Here is a 19,108-nt window from a genome sequence, read left to right as displayed (position 1 = left end):
TCATGCAAGAAGCACAACCAATATATTACAGAGGCAATGGAGGGAGGGGGGTAATCTCAAACAAAAATTATCTGTATGTACTATTTTTTATTGTACAATGTTTTCACATTCAGTGTTTTTACACACAATGTGTAGTAATTTGAGCACCAGTAAGTACAAATAATGTTCATGTACTGAAGCCATGACTTTGAGTACAAATAATGTTCATGTACTGAAGCCATGACTTAACTCATTAAGGCTTCAACTCTTGTACACACTATGTAATCAGAGTACACTTTACACCATTGCATGAAACACAAGGCCAATAGTGGACAGGACAACTCCGCACTCCGTCTTCAGGCCACGAGTGGCCTTCCGGGACCATCCGACTGCCGTTTCATCCTCAGAGGAGGATGCGGATAGGACGGACGTGGGGTCAGCACACTGCTCTCCCGGTCGTTATGATGGTATTCTTGACCAAAGCCGCTACTATTCGGTCGAGTAGCACCTCAATTGGCATCACGAGGCTGAGTGCACCCCGAAAAATGGCAACAGCGCATGGCGGCTGGATGGTCACCCATCCAAGTGCCACGCCCAACAGCGCTTAACTTCGGTGATCTCACGGGAACCGGTGTATCCACTGCGGCAAGGCCCGGACAGGACAACAAAGACAATAATTTCCAAAGAGGCACACTTGTTGATTGAGCAAGGGTGGCTGTAAGCAACACCTGGGGATGGCTGTTGGATGCTGAACTCTGGTGCTAAAGCAGCAATATCAGCATGATGATTCACGCTGATGGTGTTGGAATCAGATACAGGTTCTGTAGAGCAGAAAGAGGCATAATTATCATCGTTGCTGCCCAGCACCTGGGCAAGTTCGAGGCATTGCACTGATACAGTCGATGGTTTTAGGATTGAAAATGCCTAGTCTCCAATTTGGATTATTCTGTAGGGTCCAGAATATGGATGCTGCTCAAATTCTCATCGTCTAGCATATCATTGTGTGCACAAAAATTCGCATTACACTATTTGAAAGGGGGGGGGGGGGTTGTGGATGGCTGTGATGAGCCATTTAACTTTGTGCACCAAGGACGGCAAGTCTAATGTGGGCACTGAGACTGAAAGTAAGAGGAAGTGTGCCAGCAATGTGAAGCAACCACTATATAAAACGCCTGCCAGGTTTCGAGAGGGTGCGTTTCTGGATGAGGTATCGAACATATTGCTTCCCCCTACTTATACCTCCCGAGGAGATCACGAATGTAGAATTAGAGAGATTCGAGCGCGCACGGAGGCTTTCCGGCAGTCGTTCTTCCCGCGAACCATACGCGACTGGAACAGGAAAGGGAGGTAATGACGGTGGCACGTAAAGTGCCCTCCGCCACACACCGTTGGGTGGCTTGCAGAGTATAAAGTAGATGTAGATGTAGAAGAGTGCAGCGGGGCGGGGTCGGTCGGCTGCGTTTTTGTTAACGCTATCGTTCAATCCACCTACCTCGATAGGATAGCGTTGATGAAGTCGTTCATGATTAAAAAATGATGATTAAATGATTAAAAAATCGTGCGTAAGGGATCTTCAGTCTACTTGCAGAAAATCGTTTAAAATTAGACTAACGCTGCTTTTTATTCATACTGAAACACATGAAATGGCTATCACGTCTGTATTTAATATTGTAAAATGTTATCATTCACAGTTCACTGTCTATATAACAAATATTCACTGGTAAAGCAGCCAGAATTTAATAAGTCCGACCCGACTAATTTTCACATTGTACCAGTCACAGGCCCACAACTATTCGCGAGTTAAACATTCGGTCGTTTCAGTGGTCATCTTCGTAAGATGTGCTCACCAAAATATTCCATACAGAGCACCGAAACACGCGACGCGGATTTGTTACTACGACCAGAAAGTTTACCCGCTCATATCTCTCAAACTATTTAATTTAGAAACACGAAACTCTCATTAAAATGTTCGTAACTCCAGTCGCTTCAGTCACGATATGTTCGAACCGAAATTAACTCACTATTTCCTCATCTTACAGAGTATTTTTAAGGAGCGATGTGACATTGTGTTATCCGTAGACCGGCTCTTGAGGTACTCTCCTATATGCCCACTCCTCTTTTCACGTAGGAACAACTTAATTCTGATTAGCTGTTGATGTAAACGACCAATCAGATCGTCCCTTCCAGATCATTCTCGCGGCAAATCTTGCCTTATCCAATCACTAATTTGATAGTAACTAATGTCAGTAAAACTTCAAATTCTTGTATTTTTTAATCAAAATAAACGAAGTGCGAAATATTCTTCAAGTTGATAAATAAACTTATTCCGCCTCTGACTTCCATTCTGGCTACTTTTATACAAAAGCAAGCACACACCGACGTACGTCACCTGAATCGTGGTTGCAACATAACTTTCCCACGTTTGTTTGTACAAGGTTTTACGTAAAATGAAATATTAAATTTTAACATTTGCCCCACATACACTATCTCAATCATTCTCACGCACTCACACGGCAAAATATAATCAAATAATAATTTTGACCCATTTTTGTATTACGTAATGCACAGTGGCTAAAGTTTTAAAAAGAAAATTCTAATTAATTGGTTTTTATTCACTGGTAACTTTTTAATGGCTTCAAATGATAATGAAAGTTCCTTACTTGGTTTTAAAAACAAGCGTAGGTTTTGGGAGTTTTAGGTAATTCTCTTTATCTCCAAAACTATAATAAATAAAAATCTGAAATTTTGACAGCATCATTTCATTAATAACAAAAGGCTGTGTACCAAATTTGAACAAAATTGGATAATAACTAATATGGATTATTTAGATTCGTAGAGCGTATGAATCTTCGTATCGACTAAATGTTACGCTATGCAGTTCTCACGGCAGGCAGCGTCAACTGTGCTGTGAGCAAAGCGGAAAAAAAAACAAGGCCATCCTGCAGCCAGCGTACTTTACGGCTGCTTGCTTTACTACAACGAATGTTATCTCGTAATAACTTGCTGCGTTCTTTCCACCAACCCATTGCTTCGCGGGTGGTAAGCAGTTGTATGAAAGCATTTCACACCACACAATTTGCCTAGCTCTCCAAAGAGGAGTAGCACAAATTGTCCTCCTTGGTCAGTCATAATGGACAACAGGCATCCAAAACGAGATATTCCCAAGCCTATGAATGCCTGTGCCATAGATTCTGTAATTGTATCTTGTAATGGAGCAGCCTCTACCTAATGAGTCGTAAAGTTGATAGCCAATAGAATTTATTTATAGCCATTGTATTCTGGCAGAGGTCTGACTAAATCCAGGTGAACTCAATGGAAACACCCTTTTGGTAGAGAATGAGACTTTCACTCTGCAGCGGAGTGTGCGCTGATATGAAACTTCCTGGCGGATTAAAACTGTGTGCCCGACCGAGACTCGAACTCGGGACCTTTGCCTTTCGCGGGCAAGTGCTCCACCAACTGAGCTACCGAAGCACGACTCACGGCCGGTACTCACAGCTTTACTTCTGCCAGTATCTCGTCTCCTACCTTCCAAACTTGCCCGCGAAAGGCAAAGGTCCCGAGTTCGAGTCTCGGTCGGGCACACAGTTTTAATCCGCCAGGAAGTTTCACCCTTTTGGTACTTTAAAGGTATCATATGGTAAGAGTGTCTGGCACCTGGTTTTGGGCCGGCCGAAGTGGCCGTGCGGTTAAAGGCGCTGCAGTCTGGAACCGCAAGACCGCTACGGTCGCAGGTTCGAATCCTGCCTCGGGCATGGATGTTTGTGATGGCCTTAGGTTAGTTAGGTTTAACTAGTTCTAAGTTCTAGGGGACTAATGACCTCAGCAGTTGAGTCCCATAGTGCTCAGAGCCATTTGAACCATTTTTGAACCTGGTTTTGTTGCATTGGCATAGAATGCAGACATGCCATCATTACCTGCAGTCTGCCTTAATTTCTAGGAAGAGAAAGCATTCGGTAATCATTCTCGTGGTAGGGCAAACCAATGGATGGGACAGAGTGTGTAAGCTGTCAAAGATCGTATTCCTGAACGACAATGGAACCAAGGGCTGTAGGTTGCCTTGTGATGTGTCACGCCATAACTGTACTATAGAGCCAGGTATAATGCTCCTCTAAGAAATGTCATAACTGTTGGTGTTGTTCTTGTGCTGGAGCCATATCACTGAAATCAGTGAGAGTGGTGAAGGCATTAATGCTAGACATACAGTGCGCCACTACGTTTTCTCATCTATTCACGTGGTGGATGTTTGTTGAAAATTGAGCAATAAAATCGAGATGCTGGAAGCAGTGGGGAGAAACTTTCCTATTAGGGTTGCAAGTAGCTTGAACCAATGGATGGCGAGCGATGAAAAGTGTGAGGGCCTGGTCCTCGATGTCTTTCCCGAAGTATTTCACCACCTTGTACAGCACTAGGAACTCGTGGTTGTATGCTGGCTACAGCTGATGGGATCCTTTTAACTTGTGGGAGAAAAAACATAGTGGCTGCTGGATAGCATTCACTAGCTGCTATAAAACTGAGCCAATGGCCGTGTGGGTAGTGGCAGCAGTGATAGACATGTGGGCCGTGGGCAGTGGGTAAGCCAGCATTACAGCTTTCAGTAGGTATTGTTTAATAGATTCAAAAGCTCATAACATATCCTCCGACCACGGAACAGTTCAGTTTCCCTTAGTGTTCATACAGGAAAGGGCACTGGTGAGAGGTACTTGGATAGCTGCTTCCTGTGGATCGTGACGCCAATATAAATTGATCGTGCCAAATATCTATGAAGTTCTTTGTAAGCTGAGGGCCTAGGTGGGCTGAATGAATTCAATCGTTGGTCTCATCCGCTCTGAAGGAACGGAGTGACCTGGAAATGTTACTTTCTGTTATCATAAATTGTTTCTGGTGTTCACTGCTACACCTAAACCTGATTACGGTGATATTAGTGCTCATGTGGCGAAGAAGAAAGCATTAGTACATCATCCAGGTATGAAAGTAAAATGGGAGTTTGCGCAGTATGTAATCAGTGAATCTCTGTCATATTTTTCAGTTTGAATGGCATGTATAAAAATTCAAATAACCATAAAGGGGTAATAAGAGCAATTTTAGAAATGTCCCCCATGGTCGCTGGTATTTGCACGAATGTCTTTTTGCTGTCTAGGTCACTGAAAATGGAAGCACCCAATAGTGAATGGGAAAAATCTTGGATGTTTGGTAGCGGATATCAATCAGGGAAGATTCTGGCATCGAAGGTCCTACAGTCCCCACACATACAAAATGTGCTGTCCTTTTTGGGGGCCAAATGGATTGGTGAAACCCAAGAGCTGTTCAAGGAGAGGATAATGTCCTTCGTTAGCAGTTCATCTACAGCTGCTTTAGTGATCAGTAACTTGCCTGGAGCATTAAGCCATGCCTTGTTAAGGTCCCTCTGTGGATTAAGTTTGGTGGACCATTCTGCCCTTAATGCTGTGATGAGACACAGTAAATATGCATGTCGATGAGTCACTGTCGCCGGCCGCGGTGGCCGAGCGGTTCTAGGTGCGTCAGTCCGAAACCGCTTGGCTGCTATGGTCGCAGGTTCGAATCCTGCCTCTGGCATGGATGTGCGTGATGTCTTTAGGTTAGTTAGGTTGAAGTAGTTGTAAGTCTAGGGGACTGATGACCTCAGATGTTAAGCCCCATAGTGCTTGGAGCCATTTGAACCGTTTTGAGTCACTGCCACTCATTGCACTGTCACAAATTTCACTGTCACTAAATTGTGTGTGATTCATAGGTGCAGGAAGGAGGTAGTTGCAGTGGGAGTGCGGAGTAGTCTGCTATGATTCTAATAGCTTTATGCAGACTTGAATCGTGTTCACAGTCTCTCGCCAGAAGCAGCAAATCTTCATATTGTTAGAAGTGTCTATCGAATCGTGTCTGGATCATCAACTCGGCCAGGTAAGCATACTCATTGTTATTGCGAGGTTTATACATGAATTTATATAGTCTGATTTGTCAATCCTCTACGTTACTTTGAATGTCCTTGAGGTTGAAATCCTGTGAAGTTGGGCTCTCCTCGTTGGCAGCAGGTGGAGGTACAAGTGATAGGATGTGATATTTGATATCTGTTAGTCGAGTGTGTCGCCCGTGTTATGATCTTCTCGGGTGACAGAGTACACATTATTGGTTATCTCTAGTTGGTATGTCAGTCAAATAAATAGAGTCAGACACTGCCGACGGGGGATGGTTTGCATACTCGTTGGTTCACACTGGTGGTTCTGTAGTGTACATTAGTAGTGTCATAAACTCTGATGCCTAGTGAAGGTCGTGGGCAGCATTAGGATGTTCGCAAACAGGAACGCACTTGAGTGCAGCATTGCCAAAGCTTGCATGGAACCAACAACTGTGCACAATCTATTAGCCGTATTCCATACTCCAAGAGGTGGGCGATGACTGATGGCTTGCTGTCAGCTGGCCATGATGTATCTTGGCCACTGGAGGACAATAGCCTGTATTGGTAGTGTTAGGTTTCTTCAGCCATGACTGCGGGAGAGCTTCTGTAAAGTTTGGAAGGTAGGAGACGAGGTACTGGCAGAAGTAAAGCTGTGAGGACGGGGCGTGAGTCGTGCTTGGGTAGCTCAGATGGTAGAGCACCTGCCCGCGAAAGGCAAAGGTCCCGAGTTCGAGTCTCGGTCCGGCACACAGTTTTAATCGGCCAGGAAGTTTCAAATCAGCGCACACTCCGCTGCAGAGTGAAAATCTCATTCTGGAGTGGATAAAGAAGCTTGAAGATTGTAATCATACATTAATAGCATTTCTCTTTGAACATCATCCACCTTATAAGTGATTCAAGTCGTGTGACTGGTGTAGTGTAATGGGTTTAGTCATCGATTCCACACAGAATTATGATAAAATGTCCATTCAACATATACACAAATTGCTATCATGGCAAAAATTAAACATTCTAACATTAGACGGTATATTCCTGCCCGCGTGTATACAGCTGCAATTCAACAGTCACACTGTGTGTGTGTGTGTGTGTGTGTGTGTGTGTGTGTGTCAAAAGATAATAATTCGTCCTGAATATTCGGATGTGCTGATCGAAGAATACATTGATTCAAAGCTAAGCTGATAGAACTCAATCACTGGATAAAGAAGCCTGAAGATGATAATCGTACAATAATAGCATTTCTGTTAGAACATCACCCACCTGAAAGGTAGTTCAGGTCATGTGATTAGTGTAGCGTAACTGGTTTAGTCATTGATTCCACATAGAATTGTGGTAAAATGTCCATTCAACACGCACACAAACTTCTATCATTCTAACATTAGGTTTCTCCCCCATGTATATAGCTGCTATACAGTGATCACACACTTTTTTTAAAGAAGTTACCATCATTGCATTGCGAAATAAATGAATATACAGTCCATACGTAATGATTTTACTTTGCAACGTGCAACTGGAAAGGTAACGCCACTATCATCAAACGTCAGGATCCATCTAAACAGTCAACATCATGTAAGCATCGTCAATGTTCTTGCGTATATGTACAGGTGTAGTGCACTGTGGTCTGTGGTTTAACTCGTTTTATTTTCCCGTTTCCATATGGTGTTGTGGAATATACTCCAGCGAAAGCGTCTAATTACGAGTACATATCCATTTTTAATATGTCTTTCATGCTAAATTCAAGTGTATGTAAACATGTTAGCATTGGAATCTTCTCTAATCGCGAATTTGACACCTTAGTTAGTTTTGAAAATCCAAGTTATCGTGATACAAAAGTAATATTAAACCCTACAGAGTAATGCAAATTGTGAGGCAACTCAATAGCGATTGCAGCCCTTTTTACTCGAAATACTCAAACAACACCTACAATGCTAGTTTCTACGAAACATTATGGATCAATTTACAGGAATTTTTGCGGGTAACTCTGAGTCCCACGAAAGAAGACGTAGCTCATTATTTCAACGCACGTTGCACTTCAGCATGCGGAAGTGTACATGAGTTTACAGCAGTTGATGTAGTCATTGAACGGCGATCATATTTGAGTAGGTATATATGTACCCAGATATCTACAGAAATAAATTATGCGTGTTCATGACATCTATGTTCTTATTGTACCCCATAAAACCTGGGTGTATGGTAATGCTGTCATGTAGTATTCTGCATAGGAAGCTGGATGAAGCATCCTCTCCACAAGGATTTCCTTGTAACTGATTGGTCTGAGAATACTTCAGAAAAACAGAATAACAAGAACTACTGCCTAGTAGCATTAGGTCGGTTGTTGCTGGCCTATCGCAGGCCGGAGTGGCCGAGCAGTTCTAGACGCTTCAGTCCGGAACCGCGCGCCAGGTCCGAATCCTGCCTCGGGCATGGATGTGTGTGATGACCTTAGATTAGTTAGGTTTAAGTAGTTCTAAGTCTAGGGAATTGATAACCTCAGATTTTAAGTCCCATAGTGCTTAGAGCCATTTGAACCATTTTTTGCTGGCCCATTGTAATGTGGGAAAACAAACGGCTTAACGTCCCTGCTAAAGTATCCAGATGGTGTTCGGTATGAAAATGTATTTATATGTTCAGAAAAACTCTCTCAACCCAAGTAGCAGCTACTTAAGGAAATATTATCAGCTGTTGATCGTATTACATATAAGACTTTCACACAAAGTGATGAGGTCCCACCACCTGAAGAAGTAAAACCTAAGACTGTATTCGTCTTCGACGATTCTATAGTGAAAAATCAGGATCAAATAAGCACATACTTCTGTTTTGTTCAAAAAATGTTCAAATGTGTGTGAATCTTATGGGACTTAACTGCTAAGGTCATCAGTCCCTAAGCTTATACACCACTTAACATAAATTATCCTAAGGACAAACACACACACCCATGCCTGAGGGAGGACTCGAACCTCCGCCGGGACCAGCCTCACAGCCCATGACTGCAGCGCCTGAGACCGCTCGGCTAATCCCGCGCGGCTCTTCTGTTTTGCTCATCATAGAGGTCTTTATGTCTTTCCCTGAGCCAGACATAGTCAAGTGTTTCAAAGCAACTGACAAGGTATAATACAAATCCTATTATTGCCTTCAAACAGGATAATATGAATTTAAAACACATTTACTGGGAACATGTAGGAAATGAAAGGACATTCAATTAATTTACTAATTCATGTGCGGATCTTTGGGATCATTTGCAGCACTGCTTTATAGTAATCGATAAAACATCTTACAGATGTCGATCTGCTTAAGTTCATCGCAAAGTTTCTATCTTAAGTTTTCATATGGAATACGTTACCTGAGGTTATGTGGAAAACTAATGAATGTGAAATTCTAAATTTAGATGTTGCAAGAGGACCTGGAACTCATTAGATTGCATATGTTAGAAGAAGAACCCAAAACAGTGTTTATTACTCATTTGGTGATTTGCATCTTCCAGAGGAATTACGACGTTACTTTGCCAGTAACCACATATTTTACAATTTTGAACAGTACCGAAAGTTCAGTACATAACTAGACGGAAACCTATGTCTCATATTCTTCTTGACAGTTACAGGGGAGGTATAAAATGCTAATCACACACACCAATTCATCATTTGAGCTTGAGAAACAACGTCATACACTTTGACTTTCAATGATCGTTCGTCTGTACTATGCGCGAATTACGTATTTCCCATCAATTGAACTACGCAAAGTGGGTTGTAGTATTACGCCGACAGGTTTAGAAATGTACAAGACAATTCCAAAAGCCATTGTATCAAACGGCAATCTACATCGGAGAAGCGGCGAAGTTGTGCAAGTACCTCACAGTGCATACGACATTGATTTAAACGGATATTTAAAACAGGCAGCACTAGGTTTCGAATTACGTACGATCGTCAACACACTTAAAACTGAAATAAGAACGACAGAGCACATAATAGATTTTACAAAGGAAAATTCAACTGGATCGTTAATAGGTTCCTCAAAGAATCAGATTCTGCAATATGATCCAAAAATTTTCGAGACACCTCATTCAGTAGATATACTACCGGTTAGCACAATTTGAGTCGACAATGACAAACTGATTCATAGCATTTACGGCTTATTCCCCGGCGTGAGTCTGGGATATAAAATTGTGGAGACATCAAGCAATGCGATTTACTTCCCAGTGACTGTTCAGAAATTACACCATCTTGAGTTGAGGAACGTGGACCAGAGCGACCATCTTGTCTCTTCATTTGAAGCAGAATGGTTATAAAACTGAAATACACAGGCAGCAGCACTTCACTTTACAACCCAAGAATAACGTCTTAAACGTTTCAGTACCGAAGAACTATCAATTTCTTAAATTGCTGTGCTTGAAACCGCGCAAGAACAATGTCATCACTCAACATAACTGCTGCAGTTGAGTATGATGAACGAATCATTCATTAAGAATACTTCTCATACAAACCCTTTGCGTCAGCAGCATTCGAGAGCAATAATAAGATCTGCATTGTGATCCAACACCAGGATGTTTTGACCATTTAAAGCAGGACATTCCTGTACTTGGGAGGTGAATTCACGAAGAAGGATGGGAAACCTAAGACAACATTTTATCTTACATGTAACGCATTAGCATTCCTTTTTCAGGAGATAAGATACAAATTGAACGGTATATAAACTAATCGCAGTAGGAATGTAGGTCTCTCATCAGTCTTAAAAACACACATTTCAGCATCGAAATCGGACTTGAACGGTTTAGAAAACGCAGAGTGGTTTATGGATAAATCACCTTCAGTAAATGTATACAAGCAATTTAGTGCACGCATACCTCTAAGTATCCTTATCGAATATATGAAGAAGATTCTAACTAATGTGAAGCAGGAACTTAAATTAGTAAGAAGTGGGACATTCGGTAATGCATATATCCAAAGTGTAAGCTACTAAGGCTGTGCTAGAGTAATAAATTAGGAAGGTCTCTTATGACTGTGTAAGCAGCGAAGAACACCTAAAACGTTTAAAAATACTTGGATCTAGGACTTACCTGCCTTTCAATTTCAGATCATGGGGCCTGTTTGCATATCTTCTACTTGTAAGCTCATCTCAGCAATTATCCATTGATTTAGAAACACATCGACTTATTATCCTCACATTTTACACTGATAGGAAAACGACCCTCAAACATGATTCAAGTTAATTCGACAATTGCATTTTAACGAATGCTCGAGTATACTTACATTCTGAGTTTACCCACATGACGACTTGTATAAAGAAAGATTGGTCTGATAACAAATATGGCTTGCTTTTATATATATATATATATATATATATATATATATATATATATATATATGCCAAGTTACGACACGAATAAAGTAAGAGTGAAGAGAATAAGGGTTGCCTGCTCAGTCTGAAAGAGTTTAAGTGGTTAGGTCCTACCGCCATTATACACTGCTCCAAACGGAACGAATCAGTGAATCAGTGTATTGAATTTGAAGATTCTAAGAACTTTCCAGAAAATAGAACAACGTTGACATTAATACTAGACAGTTGAATGATGAACTACAACTCACTTACTGACATTGTGCAGAGAAATGTATAAATTAATCAGTATAGCACAAAAACTAAACAACTTCATATGACTCCATCACAGGGTGATGTTGATGACGACCTTGAATATTACATAAGGATCTCTTTTACATGTGTGTATGTGTGTGTGTGTGTGTGTGTGTGTGTGTGTGTGTGTGTGTGTGTGTGTTTGTTAGTGTCAATACCTCCATGTTTTACTTAGTCAGTGTCTTTCTTGCTGTATCAGAATCAGTTAATATTCCAAGCTCTAACCCATTTTCAGCATCGTCAGCATCTGAAGGGTGGCTGGTGGACAATACTCCCAGTGTTCAGATGCTAGCCTCGTCATCCCAGGAATTCAATGAGCTCCTTGTAACGCTAGTTCTGTACAGTACCAGTGATGAAGATGATGGAACTGATTTCCATGTAAGTATCTCTTATGTGTGTGTCTTACTCAACCAGTTTATCGTCCTTGCCACTATCTTCACATATGGGTGCTTGTGTATACATAATGGATTCTGTTCTTTTTTATGTATAATTAACAAAAAATGTTGTTCTAGTGAGCCAGGATGATTCCTGGGAGCCAGACACCAGGTAGTGATGATGACATTAAATTTTTACATAAGCGTCTCTGTTATTTGTGTAAGTGTGTGTGTGTGTGTGTGTGTGTGTGTGTGTTTGTTTACAACTGTCTTCTGGTAGTCATTGGCTGTTGTATTGTTGTTTCACAGAAATGCTCATTGCAATTGAGGTGCCTTCCCCTGTATCACCACTGCCTGTAACACTCCCCCATAAGACAATATCCAGTTCTGAGTAATAATAATGATGAGCTCTTGAGGGAACGAGAGGAGAAGCTCAGCTCTGAGTTAGGCAGTGCAGAATTCCTAAGTAAGTATGATTGTGTAAGTGTATAAAGATTTTACCCAGTACCTATAGACTATTGTTCTGTGGTGTTTCAGAGTTGTTAAATGACTTGGAGGTGCCACCTCTGTTATCTGCAACATCAACACCCGCATCATCACCACCACGAGCAGTAGCACCTGTGGCCGGGGTGTCACAAGCGGTAGCCATCTTTGTCAGCGCCTGGGCCTTGACTCATAGTGGCAACTGCACCTCTTCCAAAGGGAACTGGGCCATAACAAGCAGCCCAACCTGTGCTGAGAGCCAAACTGTAGCAAGCATTGCTGACACTTGGGCCATCAGGATGGGGTCTCGATAGTGACATGTAGCTATCAGCTATCGGCTGGCAGCATCCCAACCACCTGTTCTGACAGTAGCGATAAGGATGTTCAGGTATGTCACACAGAATTACCATTTTCAGGGATTCGAGGTGCACTTGGAGACAGGATCTTGCTTGCCTGCATCAGAAACATTTTGGGTATCAAGACCTGATTTTTTTTCCTGAATGGTGTCTGCCTGTTCTGCATAGGAAACTTATCAAGAGCTTAAAGGATCCAATGTGTCCTGTCATTAAATTCTTCACTACAGTATGCTGTGAGTTCACTCTTCCAAGTAAGGAGAGAGTGTCGAAGCAGATCGTCATACATAAGTAAGGTAACAGTGGCCAAATAACACACAGCATCTCAAATGCTAAATGGTTTGATAATTGCACCCTAAACCCCATACAGGCCCAGCTTTCTGATTTCCAACAAAGAGGTTTGGGTGAAGCTCTGTGTAGAGCCCTGTACTTGGATGTTTACATACAGTTGTATGATCCAATACTGGAGGATCCTCACAAATCAGCCTTCCGAAGGATATAGCCAGAAAACAGACAATTTTTAACGTTCAAGATAAAGATCAGTACTGTTTTCTGTGGGCAAGTCTGGCTTGCAAAAAGAAAATGACAAGAATGATACACAGTGACCTGGAAAATACCATGTGAATATTAGTGGATATTATAAATATGATGGTATTACATTCCACATGAGCCCTCAGGATATTGGTAGATTTGAGAGACAAATCCCGATATATCTGTTCATTTATATGCACTGCGGGAAGGTATGAAGATGACGGTGGTGTTACACACATGGTCTTTGGACCCATTTACTATTCTGAAGTCGCAGGTCATCGAGCGAAACATGTAGATTTGCTTTAATCTCTGAGGCTGACAGACAACATTAATGCTGGATCACATGCATGACCTGTTTCCTTCCCTCTTAAACGTCGAAACTTAATGGTAAGTGGCATTTTTGCCCTATGTGCTTGAACTAGTTTAACTCGTTTCAAACAAGTGAGAGCTTAACAGAGCATTTAGTAGATTGCTCTACTAGGACCTGGTATTTGTTGTAATAATAGGAGAATAACTTAAAGTTTAAGAATTTTCTTCACAAGGAGCGAGTACCTTTTCCATATACTCACATTTTGAATGTCTTCTCGTTCCTGTGAGTGGGATTCTGCTGCCTCTCATACCACTCTCACAGAACGACGTGTACCTTTTGCAGTTACTTATGCTTGTGCTATTCAACTCTTAATCATCATTATTCGTAATTGGGGATAAACCAGCGGATTGGTTGCTCTCTGGGCTTCAAATGCGTGCAAGGAAAGTTGATGGCATTTATGACAACATTGTTCCTATAACTGAATGTGGCAAACTTTACATGGACATGGTTCTGTGCTTTCTTGCAGATATTTTCGAGCGATTCCAGACTGTATGTATGGCACATACGAGCTGCACCTGTCTACTACTACACCATACCAGGGCATTTGTGGGACACTATGTTGAGAAGGACACATGTCAATATTGAACACTTGACATATGTTGACATGCTGCTGTTTTTCAGGTGAGGGATTTGTGGCAGGTGTTTTCAGTGTGTCCATAGGCATGCCAAGGAAAACAACCTGTGAATGCATGAATTCTTCATTACATCTGGTGATTGAAGTTACATCAAGTTATTATACATAAACAACTTATATGGGCAAGCTATGCAACAACCTCTATCTGTTGAAGGGTTTCAGCAGCTAGCTGATAAGCTGCGCAGCAGAGAAAAAAAAAACGAACGTTTGCGGGCAATTCTGAAACAGGGCACACCGTAAAGGTAGAATGAATGTACCCTATTAGTCTACATAACGAGCACATTGATTTACTGCTGTGTCCAGATCACTGAGTTCTGGAAAACGGTTCCCACCCCAAGCTGATGACAATGCTGGAGGGAAGAACAAGGTACACACTACATTATTGGAACCACCAACAATGTGCTATGTTCGGGTTGCAACTGGGTACAATTATCATGGCTATCTCCTTAAAGCAACGTCCATGGTTGAATGAATACGTTGATTTAAACACCTAAGAGAGATTCTAGCAACGTGTAAATCTGAGATGGAGTTTTACAAATTTATGAAAAATGCTGTTTTTGGAAAAACTATGCAAAATGTCAGAGAACATCGCGAAATTCAATCAGTTACCCATAGCAACTGGCGTCTTGGTGCAGCGGATTATTTCGTCAAACTAAATTTTAAATGGGCCTCAATTTTCAACTACGGTTTTGATGGTCTGGAGATGGCTAAGGTTTCTGTACTGTTCATGAAACCTGTTTATATCGGTATATGAATACCGTATCTATTCAAACTCCACATCTACCAGTTCCATTATGAGTTTGTGAAAACTCACTTCACAAATCCAAATGTTACTTAATATGGATACTGGCAGATTCATTTACTGGGTGAAGGATTGTGATCCATATGAATTAATAAGGTGCCACCCTGATGCAATCTACACATCTGATTATATGGCCAATAATTCTTGTGGCATAACACCTGCCAACAATACGGTTATCGATCTCATGCCAGACGAAATGACTGGGTCACCAATTGTGCTGTTTGTAGATCTTGGCTCAAGAACGTACACATGCCCTCCAGATATAGGTGCAAGGTGTAGATGGACTAAGGGGGTGCAGTGTGTGGCATCAATGGCCCCCAACACTGCATGTGGCACGGTAGTTCAGTGTTCAGTCACAAAGACATGAGGTGCACACTCTATTGCACAATACTTGTGTGAGAGCACGTCATGTGCATCAGTTAACCCTAGGATGCATGATGCAGAAAACTCACATGAATGCATATGCAGGGCCTCCAAGGCCCTGCCCTAATTTACAATTTTCCTCTTTTCATATAATCATTCTTTGGAGTTAAATTTATTTCTGTCAAATTTATTGTCACATTGAAAGATTCCTAAGATACAATAACAGGATCTGGTGGGCATGATTAACATTTTATTAATTTTAAAAAAACTCAAAGAGTGAATTTTTATTAGCTACATCCACTTACATACAACATATACAAATAATTTTATTAATTCACTTATAAGTTGCAGTTTACATTTTGTAACATTTATTACAACCAATATATTCAGTTAAAACATACTCATTATTCACAATATTATGCATATAGGCAATATTTTGACAAAAAATTATTGTTCATTGTTCACATAAAATTGCATTTTTCTTAGTTTTCAACATGTGACAAACAAGAAGCACAAAGAACGCCATTATGTTCCTAACAAATATTGGTTTTACACTTAATGCATGTCATAGCACTTTTCCTGTGTTCATTATATCGACAATAATTGCATCTTCTTCTTTTTCCTGAAACAGGTAGTTGGTTCGGCAAAATGACATCTTTCTGAACACCACATCTTTGCATGGCATCAACGATTATCTTTGGAAGATTAGGGATCTGAACGCGAAGTTCCATTAGTGTTGTTACCATTTCCTCTGCTAAATCTTTTATCACTTCTTCCACTATGGTATGTCAGATGTTGGGCGGAAAATAAAATTTCACTGTTCATTGCTGCGACGTCCATCATATTCATCCATAATGCAAATGGCCATCTTCTTGTTTGTCTCTTGCAAGTGTAATAACGAATTTTCCGGTCAATTTGATCTACTCCACCCTTTATAGAGTTATAGAACTTTATTAGATCTGGTTTCTTTTTTGCATGAGTTTCATCAATGTTTCTGTTGTGATGCATTGTGCTAAAGAGAACTACAGACTTTTTCTTTTTGGGAACATAACTCACCATTGTAATGTCACCTCTAAATGCAAACAAAGAGGAATGAATCGCTCTTGAGGCAGCTGCTTTCATCTCATTAGGAATTTCTGGTTTATTTTGTTTGATTGTTCCCACCACTGTAATTTGCTTCTGAAGAATCTCTTCTGCCAGCTGCACACTAGTAAAGAAGTTGTCAAAAGTAATATTTTTGATGATCCTTCAATGCTTTTAGCAATATCTTTCACCACATTCAATCCAAGATTTTTCTGAATAGGTTCATGGGGCTTCCTTCCGTGTAAACAACTCCGTCTAAAGCATATGCAGATGTAGTATCACAAAACCAAAATATTTTTATGCCATACTTGGTTGGTTTAGAGGGCATATACTGCGTGAAGTTGCATCTTCCACGGAATGGGACTAGCTATTCGTCAACTGTGAGCGATTCATTGGGAATCATTCTATTTCTACACTTGTCAAGAAATAGGTCTCATACATAGCGAACAGCTGCAAGTTTGTCATCTGCAGATAGAGCTTCATGGGTATGCCTGTCATCAAATCTAATCATTCTCCTTATATCCTCGAATCTCTTTACTGACATGGTGGCCTTATATGTAGGATTTGCCTTTTCATCCAAGAATAATTCTCTGATAGGGACATCCCAACTCTTCTCAACACCAGAAAGCAGTAAAAGACCAAGAAAACACTCCATTTCAGCAAGCGAAACGTTTTACCACGTAAAGCAGCCACTCTTTTGCCTTAAATATTTGTGCAGTTGATGATTTCTTCTAGTATTTCCTTGGAGATGAAATAGTCCTAGGCATTCTTAGGTTTACAGGTTTTCAAACCACAGGCTGGACCAGGTGCCGTCTTTACGATGATATGGACAGGAGTATGAAAAGTTGCAGGAGGATATAATTTCCAAATCACTCCATTCCGACTAATGTATGTGTGGTTTCTATACCTTTTTGTAGTGATTCTTCATGTTCAGACTCTGATGAAGTAATATTATCAGAAGGACTGTCATCTGCCTCAACATTCACATCTGCAGGTTCATTGGCTGCTTCTTCACTACTTGCATCTTCAAAAATATTTCCTTCCTCACAAGAATAATCTTTTTCAAACCACTGAGCCACAACACTTTCAAAATTAGCTGCATTTCCACGTAGTGACTCTCTTGCTTTGCGTGTTGAAGCCATAGCAAAAGGCGTGTCTCTCGAACAACAGCTTGTGCGGCACTAAACGAGTCATACTCGTAACAATATGGGCCTTGCAGCAACATACAAACTACAGTAACAATGAAGCTGACAAGAGCAGCACAGGATAACAATACTATGCAATAATAACACATTTGATAGCAAAAATATCAATAATACACCGACATCGCCAATATGTGAAAGTAGTGTGTATTATTTTTCAGTTATACTATTACTACTACAGCGACTGCTGCTGTTGGCACTCCTGTTGCTGTAAATACCACTACAGTTATTGCTGAATTAATAGCTGCTGCCAAACAAATGTTGAAGACAATATAGGTTAAAGAACATTTATAAATGTGTGAGGGCTTCTGAAGCCCTGCTTATGCATTCACGGTGTAGGGTAAACGTGTTGAATTATACAAAAAACTTAAAAGGGTATCTCGTTCAGACTTGATAGGAGGAATGTCACAGTGTTAGTGACAGAGTACTGGAAAACAGTTTGAAATCAAACAAAAAATTACAGAACTTTTTTAAAAATGAAGACATACAAGGGCCTCGGAGGCCCTGTATATGTATCCCAGGGTTACTCAGCTTTTTGCACGTCATTTGTAGGAGACAAATAGTTTTCTGCACACCACAATTTGTGAAAATTATGTTTTCTGCACACTGTATGTGTATTATCTCTACAGTAGGCTAAGGTTCACTGCTGCTGGCCATACCAAAAGAGAATGCATTTTTGTTTAGTGTTGTGTCGCACAGAGGAGAGCTGTAAATAATTATTCCACACCAAAGTGCAGCTAAAAGTGTACAAGTCTGTCAATAGTGCCATGAGTATTTCAATTATGTCAAGTGTGATTAAAATGTATAAGTCGGTGTGTCATGAGTATTCCAAGCTGCTATAAGAATAAAAGTCCATTGATTGTTCGTAAACTGTGGAAACTGGGAAACTGTCTGAAAACGTAACCTGTCATATATATATATATATATATATATATATATATATATATATATATATATATATATATATATATATATATATATATATATATATATAGACACACACTCCTGGAAATTGAAATAAGAACACCGTGAATTCATTGTCCCAGGAAGGGGAAGCTTTATTGACACATTCCTGGGGTCAGATACATCACCTGATCACACTGACAGAACCACAGGCACATAGACACAGGCAACAGAGCATGCACAATGTCGGCACTAGTACAGTGTATATCCACCTTTCGCAGCAATGCAGGCTGCTATTCTCCCATGGAGACGATCGTAGAGATGCTGGATGTAGTCCTGTGGAACGGCTTGCCATGCCATTTCCACCTGGCGCCTCAGTTGGACCAGCGTTCGTGCTGGACGTGCAGACCGCGTGAGACGACGCTTCATCCAGTCCCAAACATGCTCAATGGGGGACAGATCCGGAGATCTTGCTGGCCAGGGTAGTTGACTTACACCTTC

This window comes from Schistocerca nitens, chromosome 3 (genome assembly GCF_023898315.1).
Source record: "Schistocerca nitens isolate TAMUIC-IGC-003100 chromosome 3, iqSchNite1.1, whole genome shotgun sequence".
In the NCBI taxonomy this organism is placed as follows: Eukaryota; Metazoa; Arthropoda; class Insecta; order Orthoptera; family Acrididae; genus Schistocerca; species Schistocerca nitens.
Note: the sequence above shows the minus strand (reverse complement) of the source record.